The sequence below is a fragment of the Somniosus microcephalus genome, chromosome 1 (assembly GCF_052327205.1).
Source record: "Somniosus microcephalus isolate GS21.2 chromosome 1, FLI_Smic_1.0, whole genome shotgun sequence".
Taxonomy (NCBI): Eukaryota; Metazoa; Chordata; class Chondrichthyes; order Squaliformes; family Somniosidae; genus Somniosus; species Somniosus microcephalus.
In genome coordinates, this window is record NC_140987.1 from 437,315,018 (window position 1) to 437,330,142 (window position 15,125).

General features: G+C 45.5%; 1 protein-coding gene across 2 annotated transcripts in view; it reads right to left on the bottom strand.

Annotated features, from left to right (window-relative positions):
- The window catches only part of zbtb33 (zinc finger and BTB domain containing 33), a 32,278-nt gene extending 17,895 nt beyond the window's left edge, over positions 1-14,383 (bottom strand). For both annotated transcript variants that reach the window (XR_015079977.1, XM_086001014.1), the window contains exon 1: positions 14,265-14,383. The gene's annotated coding sequence lies outside the window, so the exon portion shown is untranslated. The remainder of the gene's footprint in view (positions 1-14,264) is intronic.
- Between the last annotated feature and the right edge of the window lie 742 nt (positions 14,384-15,125).

Here is a 15,125-nt window from a genome sequence, read left to right on the forward strand (position 1 = left end):
ACTGCGGGTAATTACAGACTCCTACTCTGTGGCACAACTTTTTGTAGCATAATACATCGCCTCACCAGGCCATGAAATGATTTACTTTTCAACGATTCGGACACAAAGCATCGCAGCCCCAAAGCACTGTGTCCTAAGTGGCAGAACATAGAGTCATGACCACAAGCCTCCACATCACGAGGTTCTAACGTCAGCCACACTGCTGTGGAGAGGCACGTCTTCACTTGGAAAAGAAGCGTCATTTAATGCACAGTTTCACCTTTGCCACTCTTCAGGTCCTAGGCAAATACACCTCCCTCTTTCCCCCTCTCCTCCGTCAGAATGAAAATGAGTGAAATTTGCCCACTGGGATTTAAAAGCAGATTTCTAACACCCGAGAGCCCCCTCTTTTTTTTGCTTCCAATTCCCCCAGGTCTCCAAGATGGTCTACAGGCAACCTGCTTCCAGGCCTCCATAGAGCATGGCAGTTCTGAATCAGCAGGTGCAGGAGTACAACAACAACTTGTATTTATATAGCGCCTTTAACATAGTGCAGGGAACTCTCGTTTAAACGGCACCTTAAATATCCGGAATTCTCTATTAACCGGCAAAATTCTCACTCCGAAAACACCTCAATAACTGGAAATGTTGCCAAGTCCGAGTCCGAGTCTCCCGTGGTGGTCGAGTTAGTCAGTGGGGGTAGTTCTCCAAACTGCCACTACTTGGCTTCTTGGCGCTGTCGGAAGTCCGAACACCTCAATAACAGGAGTCTGACTCTTTGTTTGTTAAAAATAGCCTCTGTAGATAACCCTCTCCGTCATCCGGAATTTTTAATCAACCGGCACCATCCCGGTCCCGTCGGTGCCGGATACCAGAGTTTCCTGTAAAATGTCCCAAGGTGCTTCACAGGGGTGTTATAAAAAAAAATTGACACGAGTCATATAAAGAGAAATTAGGGTATGAAGAGATAGGTTTTAAGGAGCGTCTTAAAGGAGGAAAGAGAGGTAGAGAGGCGGAAAGATTTAGGGAGGGAATTCCAGAGCTTAGGGCCTAGGCAACAGAAGGCACGGCCACCAATGGTGGAGCGATTATAATCAGGGATGCTCAAGAGGCCAGAATTAGGAGTGCAGATATCTCCGGGGGTTGCGGGGCGAGCCCGGAGGAGATTAGAGCGTACAGCCCAACATGAACTCCATGTCCCATTTTCCTCCTGCCTTCTTTGTGGGAAGGTGTTGCGCATTGCCTCAGCAATCTCCCCCCCACCCCCTCCCTCGGTCAGGAACTCTGCAATAAGGGCGATATAAAAACACTCGTCTCACTACTTTGCTGCAAAGACTTAAATTGAATATGCAGCTTTTTAGAGCCATTTGTTGCATTAAACAATTATTGTAGGGTCTCTTTGTTGGCTGCAAGTAAATGTACTACAGGAAACTCTTTTATCCGGCACCAACGGGACCGGCGTGCTGCCGGTTGATCAAAAAGTCCGGATTACAGAGAGAGGTATACTTACTAAGGTACGAGAGCCCCGTACACGGCCACAGATCCAGGCGTCCCTGCTGCATGGCAACAGGTGCAGGAACCCCGGTTACACGGCCATAGATCCAGGAACCCCAGTTACACGGCCACTAATATGAAGTAAAACTTACCTGAACCTACTCCTGAATTTTGCCGGTTAAGAGAGATTTCCGGTTATTTAGGTGCTGGTAAAAAGTTTCCTGTACTATGTGGCACGATACTAAGCCATGCCAACTGGGATGATCCTGGGTTCAATCCGCAGTCCTCATTGTACCAAACAGGGCTGAGAGCTAGCTCAATCAGTCTCCGTATCCCCTAGCTAGACAAGGGAAATAAAAACTTGCCCTGGTTCCCAAACCTGATCGGAACCCAGTGACCTTTGCTCAATAGGAATCGTGTGTGGATGTCAGGTGAGGGGAAAATAAGGGGGAGAAATTCGGCATCGCCCCATTTGGGGCGCCTCCGACTGCAAACTTGGCCTCTATCGCCCCTGGAGGTGATTGGAGCGCTAAATCAGGCACTACACACCTCCCTTAAGGCGCTAACGCCGAGGAACGAGGCGCTACCTCAGAGCACTGGCGAAGCTCATGTGATGTCAGTCAGCAATGGAACACAGACACACTGGTGCTGGCCAGTTCTTAAAGGGGAGGGTCGATCTTGCTCTCCAGCCACACCCTGCTCATTGCAGCCTTGAATCTCGGCCTGGAGAGACCTGTACATCAATTCTGCTGGAAAGAACAATGGAGAGGCCCAGGGAAAGAGCTCAGAGTGCAGCCCTCTTCTAAATCGATGCAAGGAAGGTCAAATCAAAAAGAACCTGAAAAGTGCTGCTCAGTACCCAAAACTCCTTCACACAGCGTTGAATCTCTCCAGAAGTCTCTCTCTCTCAGAATGTGTGGTGCAAAAAAGTCGCCGACAAAAAAAGCCAGGAAGCGTTTGCCTTTAAATAGCGCTCCCCAGCCCCTTCCCGACTGCAAAATGTACCCCTCAACCTGTCGTTGCTAGCGGCAGGCGGAAAGGCAGAGGGCGCCACTCAATATCCAGTCCGGGGCGCTACCGGGGCGTTGCACACTCGACTGACGTCACGATCTGCAGGCGCAGGAGATCGTGGCGGTAGTGTTTAGTGCCGCTGCAAAATGTCTGGTCAATTTCGCGAGCAGCGCAAACATCACCGCGCCCCGGGCGCCGGTTGCTTTGCGACCCTTTAGCGCCATCTTAGGGCGCTAACGGGAGGCGCAAAGCAACCGAATTTTTCCCCCTAAGTCTATTATAAGTATTTCAAAATAAAATACAGTTTAACATAAGACAATTGGAAATAAATCTTGAGACAAGCCATCTGTTCACCTGTATTATTGTGACTATAATTTTACTGGTTTGGATCCAGGTTTTGTGTTCAATCTACTAGGGAGAGTTTGAGTTCAACTAAGTTGAAAATCTAAACCAAAGCTGCTTCATTCACCTCTGAATAATACAAATATATATATATATATATATATATTACATATATTGGTTGAACATAACTAGAGGCCATCAATATAAGACAGTTACCAAGAAATCCAACAGGGAATTCAGAAGAAACTTCTTTACCCAGAGAGTGGTGAGAAGGTGGAACTCGCTACCACAGGGAGTGGTTGAAGTGAATAGTATAGATGGATTTAAGGGGAGGCTAGATAAGCATATGAGGGAGAAGGGAATAGAGGGTTATGCTGATAGAGTTAGATGAGGAAAGACAGGAGGAGGCTCGAGTGGAGCATAAATACTGGCATGGACTGGTTGGGCCGAATGGCCTGTTTCTGTGCCATATATCCTATGTAATTCTATGTTTTATATACACACATGAGTGGAAAAAGAAACCAAAAGGAAAGAATAAACTATGAAAAGAAAAGCTGAACATTCATAACACTCACATTTTCAACTCTGAATGCAAGTTTCTTTTCCACCAATGTTCACCATGCCCCACTTCTTTTTATCCTGGAGGTGATGGTTCCTTGCTGGGGTGGAGTTGCAAGGTGGTCATTCTTTAAGTGTGAGCCTTGGCAAGCTATCTGGCCACAGGGATATCACAGACAAGCCCGATCTTGTCCTCACCAATGTCGTACACACACGTACTGTACTGCTAGCAGGAGTCATTGGGTAGCAATTGGGAGTGGCAACCTTGGCTGATACTCCGTTCTCCAAACCAGAAACCCGAAGGCCAAATGTAGCAATCCCACCAGCACCCAGACTGAGACTAGCCAACTCAGCACTGCGCTGGGGCCTTTCTGTTTTACATGGCTCACCTACTCACTACCTTAGCCAGCTGGTTCATTTGGGGAGTAGTGTGCAAGTGTACACGTTGCCTTGCTTTGTAGTAATGCAAGTGAAGTTATAGCACAAGGAGTAATTTGTGTAGGTAACATCTGGTGTTACTACAAAGTATGTGTGCACGTATTAGAGACAAGTCCCTAACCCAATTTGGAAGCCAAACTGACCTACATTTGCCAAACTTGGCTGTATTCATAAAGATCCCAATTGGCCAAATTTGATTTTGTATCATTTGTCCCTTTATGGTGGTTCACACAAGCAGAGGCTGCTCTAGATTGGGAAAAGGGGAAGTGCAACGAGACCTGGGTGTCCTTGTGCACCAGTCGCTGAAGGTAAGCATGCAGGTGCAGCAGGCTGTTAAGAAGGCAAATGGTATGTTGGCCTTCGTAGCGAGAGGGTTTGAGTACAGGAACAAGGATGTCTTGCTGCAGTTGTACAGGGCCTTGGTGAGAGCACACCTTGAGTATTGTGTGCAGTTTTGGTCGCCTTATCTGAGGAAGGATGTTCTTGCCATGGAAGGAGTGCAGCGAAGATTCACCAGACTGATATCTGGGATGGCAGGAATGACGTATGAGGAGAGATTGGGTCGATTGGGCTTATATTCGCTAGAGTTTAGAAGAATGAGAGGGGATCTCATTGAAACTTATAAAATTCTAACAGGACTAGACAGACTAGATGCAGGAAGGATGTTCCCGATGGCGGGGGGAGTCCAGAACCAGGGGTCACAGTCTAAGGATAAGGGGTAAGCCATTTAGGACAGCGATGAGGAGGAATTTCTTCACCCAGAGAGTGGTGAACCTATGGAATTCTCTGCCACACAGGGCAGTTGAGGCCAATTCATTAAATATATTCAAGAAGGAGTTAGATATATTTCTTGAGGCTAAAGGGATCAAGGGATATGGGGAGAAGGCAGGGACAGGATACTGAATGTGGATGATTAACCATGATCTCATTGAATGGCGGAGCAGGCTCGAGGGGCCGAATGGCCGACTCCTGCTCCTATCCTCTATGTTTCTATGTTTCTAGTAACCATTATGGTGTTTGAACACCCGTGTTTTGGGCCATCCAAAGCAGGAACACTAATTCCTAGCTTGCATCCCGAGCAATTTAAATTTGAACAGTAGTTAAACAGGATCTGGATGTATATACACTCAAAGAAAGATTAGCATTTATGTAATACCTCATCATAGCCCACAGAAACATGTCAAAACATTTCACATTCAATGAATTACTACCAGCAACGTAAGCAAACACAACAGCCACTCTGCACAAGCAGTTTCTCGCAAACAGCAATGAGATGAATGACCGGTTTTAGTGGTATTGCTTGAGGGAGGAACATTGATCAGGACACGAGGAGAACTTTCTTCTCTTCTTCCAGTTCCATGGGACCTTTAACATCTAACTGAACAGGCAGATGACGGCTCAGCTTAATGCCTCATTCAAAGAACAACAAGTCGGACAGTACAGCACTTCCGCAGTTTTACACTGGAGTGTCGGCTCAGATTTGTGGTGCGAGACTCGAACCTCTAACCCAGAAGTGTGGGTGCTACAAATGAGCCAAGCTGGCACACAAAACATAAAAAGCCAACTCACAATCTTTAACTGATGCTTAAGAAAGTCTGCAATAAATAGGCATTCCTTACTTACATGAGTTTTCCAGAGCAACAACTAAAATAGGATTGCAGACTTTTAATGAACAGTTTTGTCTTGGGCTTCGAGGTGTCTTTAGATTGTCCCCCTCACCATCTTTTCTTTGTGCCAGTGCTCAAGAATACCCTCTTATCCCACAAGAATAACAATTTCCTCAGCTGCATTAGTAAATGCTAAAGAGTCACTGATAAAGAAAAATGGTACCACCAAACCACACAAGACAAGACAATTTAGTCAGTTAACTGTCCTGTTTAAAATACGGCCATTCTGAAGCATTTTTTCTGTTAATGATCCTCAAATACAAATTGTTAGACCAGTACATTTCAAAATTCTCGCTATCAAATTGTAAACTAGAAAAGATTTGGTAACAGTCCTTTACTGCTGAATAAGTTCACAGACATGCGTGTGAAGGATATAAAAGCCCGGATTTTGTGGTCAGTGGCAAACAAATGGCGCCAGCCGTTCATTACACTTACACTTTTCATCAACTTTTGCGCTGGAACTTGGGGTAATTAGAAATCCATTTTTGGCACAGCGCCCGCTACAGGGGATCGGGGACCTGTGTGAACAGGGCAAGCAACTGTGTGTCGCCTTAACCAATCAAATTGAAGAATTCTTAAATGAGCAGCGCAGGGTCTAAACCAGGAAGTGAAAGTTAAAATATTTAATTCAATGCCAAATCATGTACAGAAAGCGAAGTAATGATCGGGAAAGAAAGATTGGATTAAGCGAGAGAGATAAAAGAGAGAAAGAAAAAGATGTTTTTTAATATTAAATCGCCAACAATAATTCAATTCGAAAGGAATGAGACGCCACACTTCTAAAAGTTGATTTACAGTGCCAGAGAGGTTGTTTGGCAGTAATTAAGACTTATCACGGCGTTAATGAACAAGTCTCAACTATTTCTGGCAAGTTCAGTGGGTATCTAGTGGGTAAGCACAGCAACTTCGCGCCATTCCATGTGTTTCAATGGCAAGTCGCTCAGCGAGGTACTGTTATAGCGAAGCTTCTGGAGGAGCATGGCAATTCAGCAACTTCCTGATTTCCGCATTTAACTGGGCATGTGCAGTCGCCGAAAGTTGCTGTCCGATTTACTTATTAATAACAGCGAGCGCTGTTAGCCTCACTGTTATTCCTACTGCAAAATCCGTACCATCACGTTTTAGAGGCTGAACTCTACCTGAAATCCAACCTCCAAAAATGTAGTATATTCAGGCCAATTTACATATCTGTCATCTACGTGATCTGCAGGTTACCCTTCAGCGACATAAATCAGCCTCCACAATGACATCCAACTCTACCTCTCCTCTTCCACCCTCATCTCCGAAACAGTTGCTATATGTTCCCACTGTCTCGTCGACATCAAGTCATTTCCTTCAGCTCAACGTTGACCAAACCAAAGCCGTTCTTTTCAGTTCCTGCCAGCACCCATGTTCCTTTGGCCCCACCTCCATCAACTTCCTGGACTATGTTCTCATGCTAAATAGTAGTGCACGCATTTGATGTCCTGCTCGATTGACTTGAGCTTTTCACCCCACATCCCCTCCATCACTCAGGCCGTAATCTTCCACCTCCTGAATATTGCCTGCTGAAATCCCCATTGAGGATTACATTTTCCTACACTCACCTCACTTGCCTTCCTCCAAGATTGCAGCTAAGCCAGAACTTAAGTTCCACGTCCCCTCCCGTGCAAAATCCTGCATAACCACTCCCCCCTCATCAACCCCATAACTCTGTGATTGCCAGTATCTACTGGTTCCCTGTGCTGCAGGAAATCAGCTTCAAGATCATGGGCTCTCTCTTTAAATCCCCCTCCCATAACCTCGCTCCACCTGATTTCTCCAGCTATATGACCCTGTCCACGCCCTCCACTTGTTCCCTGCTCCCTCCAATCCATCCTCAGGGGCTAATTATTCAGTCACTACACTCCTGTCTTTTGGAATAGCTCCCCAAATCACTTTGCCCTGCTACCTTCCTTCTTGCTGTCAAAAGCTCTCTAAAAACCCACCTCTGTGACCAGGTCTTTGATCTCTTAACCCGCCCCCCACCATTCTAAATGTTCTCCTTTTCCTGCTGGGTGCCTCACTTCTCCTCCACGTTAAGTGCTCCAAACCTTTTCTGGCATGGGTGGAGCACATTACTAATGCAAGTTGCTATATTCCAAATTGGCGCGGGTGTAAACAACATTCATTGCAGCGGTTGGCTTCACACCAGCACAAATTTGGACGCATACCACTATAGCCTGACTGGCTGCAGATTGAGGCTGAATCACCTCGAGTCTTGACTCCCACAATTTGCCCATTCCCTCCAAGTAATGCGGCCAACAGCTGGCTTACCTATCATCAGCAGTTGTTGCTGCTTCAATTTAAAATATGTTCATTTTTTTTTTGCGTAGCTGAACTATTAATTGCCACTGAGCCGTTATCCTATTGAGAGTGCACAGTGTAACAGTTGCAGCTCCACACACACATTTAATATAATGATCCTCAATTATGTCTCTTGGCTTTCAATATAACCACGGATTCAACCATAGTGCGAGTTCTACAAGTCAAAATTGATCTCACTGCATTCACTATGAAAGGGTTCATCCAGAAATACAACCCAGAATACTGTCTGCCACTACTATCTGAAGCTTCGGCCCAGTTTGGCAATCCATGTCCAGTAATCACACACAAACATCTTGGTGGAACTGCCCTTTTATATTAGCAGACACAAAAGGTAATATTAGTACTGCGCTGAAATCAAGTAATATTCATGCAGGGGCACCCACACGCCAAGCACAATGGATGTACATGCAGACTGTATTTTTAAACTTTTCGTAATCAAAAGTTGGCATGGAAGGAAAGCAGCAGCAATTGGGGCAACTAGGGACGGGCAATAAATGCTGGCCTTGCCAGCGACGCCCACATCCCATGAACGAATGGTATGGAGGCATTGGCTGGATTGGATTACCATACTGCAGCCCATTTACACCGTCAGTTTATCCAAGTACAGGAAACTCTCTTAACCGGCACCTAAAATATCCGGAAACCCCTCTTAACCGGCAAAATTCAGGAGTAGGTTCAGGTAAGTTTCACTATATATTAGTGGCCGTGTAACCGGGGTTCCTGCACCTGTGGCTGTGTAACCGGGACTCCTGGATCTGTGGCCGTGTAACCAGGACTCCTGCACCTGTGGCCGTGTAACCGGGGCTCCTGCACAAGTGCCATGTAACCGGGACTCCTGGATCTGTGGCCGTGTAACCGGGACTCCTGGACCTGTGGCCGTGTAACCGGGACTCCTGGACCTGTGGCCGTGTAACCGGGACTCCTGGACCTGTGGCCGTGTAACCGGGACTCCTGCACCTGTGGCCGTGTAATCGGGGCTCCTGCACCTGTGGCCGTGTAATCGGGGCTCCTGCACCTGTGGCCGTGTAACCGGGACTCCTGGATCTGTGGCCGTGTAACCGGGACTCCTGGATCTGTGGCCATGTAACCGGGACTCCTGCACCTGTGGCCGTGTAACCGGGACTCCTGGATCTGTGGCTGTGTAACCGGGACTCCTGGATCTGTGGCCGTGTAACCGGGACTCCTGCACCTGTGGCCGTGTAACCGGGACTCCTGCACCTGTGGCCGTGTAACCGGGACTCCTGCACCTGTGGCCGTGTAACCGGGACTCCTGCACCTGTAGCCGTGTAACCGGGGTTCCTGGATCTGTGGCCGTGTAACCGGGGTTCCTGGATCTGTGGCCGTGTAACCGGGACTCCTGGACCTGTGGCCGTGTAACTGGGACTCCTGGACCTGTGGCCGTGTAACCGGGACTCCCGGACCTGTGGCCGTGTAACCGGGGTTCCTGCACCTGTGGCCCTGTACGGGGCTCTCGTACCTTGGTAAGTATACCTCTCTAATCCGGACTTTTTGATCAACCGGCACCACGCCGGTCCCGTTGGTGCCGGATAAAAAAGAGTTTCCTGTAGTACCAACATGGGGCCTGCCTCTGAGGCAGGCCTGGCATCCAGCCTGGCTGACTTTAATTCAGATCGTTTACTGCAGCAGAGGTCAGGATTCAGGGTGAATTTTGCATTCGAGGAGAAAGAAAGGGTAAATTTATAAAACGACGTTTAAAAACACCGAATAAATTCACAGGTGTTAACGAGACAGCAATGTCAGAACAATACAGTCACGTGATTAATAATTCTCACCAGCTGCTCGCAACAGTAAACAGATCAGGATAGCAGTCTTTAAAAAAGAAACCTGTGCCACAATCCTACAGAAAGGTCAAGATCTTTTCGTTTAAAAAAATGTACTACTATATTACCAATTAAATGGATGACTGAACGTCAACATTCGGTGCTAAATTACCACAAATGGCAACTCTTAGGAATATAGAAAAATGAAAATTCTCAGGCTGTAGTACTCCTTTGATGGCTCCTTGTTGTACTGGGCAAGCTTGAGAACAACCCAATGCTGCGCCTCTAATTGTCACTCTATGATTTCCTTTTGTTTTTCTTGCTTTTCCACGCACACTGTTATTACTCCAGTTCCATGCTGAAGAGCAATATTCTCCGTATTGCTTACTGTTTCTAACATTCCAATACAGGTGTGAATAGCAAGAGCCAGGACAGTATACCCGCAATGGAAGAGACGCCAAATCAGAACTACCGTCCAACATTTTGAACATAAGAATTAGGAGCAGGAGTCGGCCATACGGCCCCTCGAGCCTGCTCCGCCATTCAATAAGATCATGGCTGATCATCGACCTCAACTCCACTTTCCCGCCCGATCTCCATATCCCTCGATTCCCCTAGAGTCCAAAAATCTATCTATTTCAGCCTTGAATATACTCAAAGGCTCCGCATTCACAGCCCTCTGGGGCAGAGAATTCCAAAGATTCACAACCCTCAGAGTGAAGAAATTCCTCCTCATCTCAGTCTTAAATGGCCGACCCCTTATCCTGAGACTGTGCCCCCTAGTTCTAGACTCTCCAGCCAGGGGAAACAACCTCTCAGCATCTACCCTGTCAATCCCCCTCAGAATCTTATGTTTCAATGAGATCACCTCTCATTCTTCTAAACTCCAGAGAGTATAGGCCCAATCTACTCAATCTCTCCTCATAGGACAGCCCTCTCATCCCAGGAATCAATCTAGTGAACCGTTGTTGTTCTGCCTCTAAGGCATGTATGTCCTTTCCCAGATAAGGAGACCAAAACTCTGCACAGTACTCCAGGTGTGGTCTCACCAAGGCCCTGTACAATTGTAGTAAGACGTCCTTACTCTTGTACTCCAGCCCCCTTGCAATAAAGGCCAACATGCCATTTGCCTTCCTAATTGCTTGCTGTACCTGCATGCTAACTTTGTGTTTCCTGTACGAGGACACCTAAATCTCTCTGAACATCAACATTTAATAGTTTCTCACCATTCAAAAACTATTCTGTTTTTCTATTCTTCCTATCAAAGTGAATAACCTCACATTTCCCCACATTATACTCCATCTGCCACCTTATTGCCCACTCACTTAACCTTTCTATATCGCTTTGCAGCCTCTGTGTCCTCCTCACAGCTTACTTTCCCACCTAGCTTTGAATTGTCAGCAAACTTGGATACATTGCACTCGGTCCCTTCATCTAAGTCATTAATAAAGATTGTAAATAGCTGAGGCCCCAGCACTGATGAATGCACGACTGATTAATGAATTTACAGTACTAAGGTTAATTTGGTAAATGATGTCATCCCATGCCCACCTATTGAGAAAACTCAACCACCATACAAAGAACAATGCTCCCTTACCTGCCATTTCTGCCTTCATCATTTCTGTTCCCTTCCAGTTTTCTCACCTTGCCTCTCCCCTCCTGAAAGGAACTACTTACCCTGGATGCAGCTCCATGTGCACAAGCAGCCAATATTACTTCAAAGAAGTGCCCGTTTCTCATGTGTCTGTGCGAGCCCGTCACCCTGGGTCCATACTATTGGTAGTGATAAAGCAGCTGGCTCTCTTACAGCTTTAACCTGCTTGCCCATCAGTCCATAAACAACTGATAGAGCGCTGACTGGCTATTCAACTCTTGACAGCCATCACAGCCGAGCCCATTCCTGTTCTCCCTTTCCTGTCCACACGCAGTTCCAGCGGGGGCCTTCAGATAGCAGCCAGCAGGAGGAACTCAGTTAAATCAGCTTATTTTGCCCTCCTTAGCTTAAATGCCAATATCAGCGCTCCAACTGCAGCCTTGGCTAAGACTGGCTGCCTCACCAAAGACCAAGAATCAAACATGGGGCCTTTCTAATTGGTTTGGCTCAGACTACATAGTGGACCTGCCCACTGAGCAGGGAATGTACATATTACAGATTCAAAACTGATGATAATTTGATTGCTATTTAATGGGAATTCACCTAGATTTGTTCTCACTGTAAACCTACTCCACGTTGTAAGCTATTGAGGTTATTTTTTCCCCCCAATCACCAAGAGAGATAGAAAAGGAAAAACTGCAAATGCTGGAAGTCTGAAATAAAACACAAAATGATGGAAACACACAGCAAGTCCATCAGTCGCTGAAAACAGAAAATACGAGTGGATATTTTAGATAAATCTCAAAGCCGGAAAAGTTAAGCAAAAAGTGGGGGGGGGGGGGAATACCACACAAAACTATCACAGGTTAAATATGCTAAATACTAGGACAACAATGTAGCTAATGGGTTTAATAACATACAAACTGTTTTGAAAAGTAGTTGAAAAAGCAGGCTGATATAAAAGTCATCTCAATCAGGCCTTAAAAAAAGCACGAGTAGGACAAAAGTTAAGTCAAAATTGAAGAAAGCAAAGTGAATCTATATAATTGCTTGTTGAGTCTGATGGCAAGTCAAGTGACGTAATGGACTCTCACAGATTGCATGAATTGCGAAGACAATATTCGCACCAATCCATCAAAGAAGTCCACTTTGCTTTTGTATATTAAGATTGTAGTGAGGGTGGCTCTAAACCCGATCTAACATCCATACTACTATGGGATTGAAGTAGCACATTCCTGCACTTTTAGTCTGTTTACCCAACAATGATGAACATAATTTGTTTACTACTGTATCTCTCACTCTATTTGACCAATTGACCTTGGGTGTCTAAGGGCACACCAAAAATACTTTTTCTCCCTAAATCAAAATCACTCCAACATGGAATCCTAACTTTAAGCAAAATTTGAGGTCAACCAAGCGTCACTAATACCCAAGCCACTGGGAAGAGCGCAAAATAGCAGCCTTGTCCCGCAGAAAGGAAACATGGTCACGGTAGCTGTGAAGAACTCCATGGCTTAAGAGTATCCTGCCTTCTGGGAAGTAGATTTGGGAACTATGTATAGAAAGAGTAACGAAATTGGCAACTTTAAAGTTACAGCGAGCGGCGTACATAAAACGTGGAAAATAACGCAGTAGCAAAATCTAGATTAAAATGAAAAATTGCAATTTTTACAAATGCTTTAGTTCCTATTACATTTTGTCCCACCGCGAATACTTTTGCACTAAAATCTTTTTTATGGCATGCCCTGGCAGCTATTTAGTTGAAAACAAAACTTGTTCCAATTTAAATGCGCAGGATAAAAATTATATAGGATTTTTTTTTAATGCCATTTAGAACACTTGCTCAAAAGTTTTACTTGCAAAAACAATGTGCAAATCTGACAGCAGACAATACCCCCAAACACAGTTGGCATTCTGCATGTACATCAAGGATACTTTTGGCATGCTTAGGGAGGTAAGAAAGAAAGACTTTCATTTCTATAGCGCCTTTCACGACCACCAGACGTCCCAAAGCGCATTACAGCCAATGAAGTACTTTTGACGTGTAGTCACTGTTGCAATGTAGGCAACGCGGCAGCCAATTGGCACACAGCAAGCTCCCACAAACAGCAATGTGATCATGACCGGATAATCTGTTTTTTTTTTTTTAAAGTGATGTTGATTGAGGGATAAATATCGACCGGGGACAACTCCACCACCGCCCCCCCGTCCCCCACTTTTCTTCGAAATAGTGCCGCGGGATCTTTTACGTCCACCCAAGCGAGAGAGAGAGAGCAGGCAGGGCCTCGGTTTAACGCCTCATCCGAAAGCAGGAAGGAATATCTGCGTCTGAGGATAATATTTAACTAACTCTGATGTGTCAAAAAAAAATTTTAAACAAACTTTTAAAAAAGTGTAAAGAGGGAGGGGGATTAAAAACAATCAAAATTGTGCAATAAGTGAATAACCCTAAACTGCATGCCTGCATAGGACCAACTAAACTGCTTTAAAACGCCCACAGGACACTTGTGTCTTTCAGTGCAAGGCCTAGACAGGCCTGAAAACATCCCACTAAAATATATATGTGGATATGTAGAAAAGGGGAGTCTGGCTGTGTATTTTTTTCAAACCCCTGGCACATTTTACCTCTTGTGCCTTCCCAGATCACCAGATTTGCTTTTGAAAGGGGGTTGAGGGGGGTGTGAGGGTTAAGGGGGGGGCAACACGACCACTCACCACTTAAACTCCCGTCTTGGGAGGAGGGAAGGATAAAGAGGGTAATTAGCCCCTCCCTCCCCCCACCTACAAAAAAAAAATTACCTCAGAAAATATACATAAATATATAACGTCAAGAAGAAAATACTGACAAGAGTGACAGGCTTTTCTCTTCCTGGTTCATTAGAGGTGGCAACGTCGCGCCGATTTCCGAGCTAAAGCCACTTTTTCCCCCTCCTCCCTCGCCTCAGCTCGGAGGCTGGAGAACTCATTTACATCCACACAAAAGAAGGCAGGAAGTTCCTGGTAATTTAATTTGTTATTTTTTTCTCCCTTCCCTCTCTTTCTGACTGTACTTACGGTTCCTCTCGGGCCTTGACAAGCGAGCAGAAGAAAGGAAAAGAAGAAAGAGGCCGTGCTGGCCCGCGGCGCCGCTCGCTGCCTGCGGAGGGCGCTGCCGAGACCGCACGCCGGCCGGCCGCCCCTCCCCCCACACAGCCCATACAGATAGACACAGCCCATATTATACATACAGATATACATATATAGCCCATACACGGATATATACACAGCCCATACCCCATATTATACAGATATATACACAGCCCATACAGATAGACACAGCCCATACCCCATATTATACAGATATATACACAGCCCATACAGATAGACACAGCCCATACCCCATATTATACAGATATACATATATAGCCCATACACGGATATATACACAGCCCATACCCAATATTATACAGATAATATACACAGCCCATACCCCACATACAGATATACACAGATATACATAGCCCATACCCCATATACAGATATACACAGCCCATAGCCCATATTATACAGATATACATATATAGCCCATACACGGATATATACACAGCCCATACCCCATATTATACAGATATATACACAGCCCATACTCCATATTATACAGATGTATACATAGCCCATACCCCGTATACAGATATATACACAGCCCATACCCCATATTATAAAGATGTATACACAGCCCATACCCCATATTATACAGATATATACACAGCCCATACCCCATATTATACAGATATATACACAGCCCATACCCCATATTATACAGATATATACACAGCCCATACCCCATTTTAATTACAGATATATACACAGCCCATACCCCATATTATAGATGTATACACAGCCCATACCCCATATTATACAGATGTATACACAGCC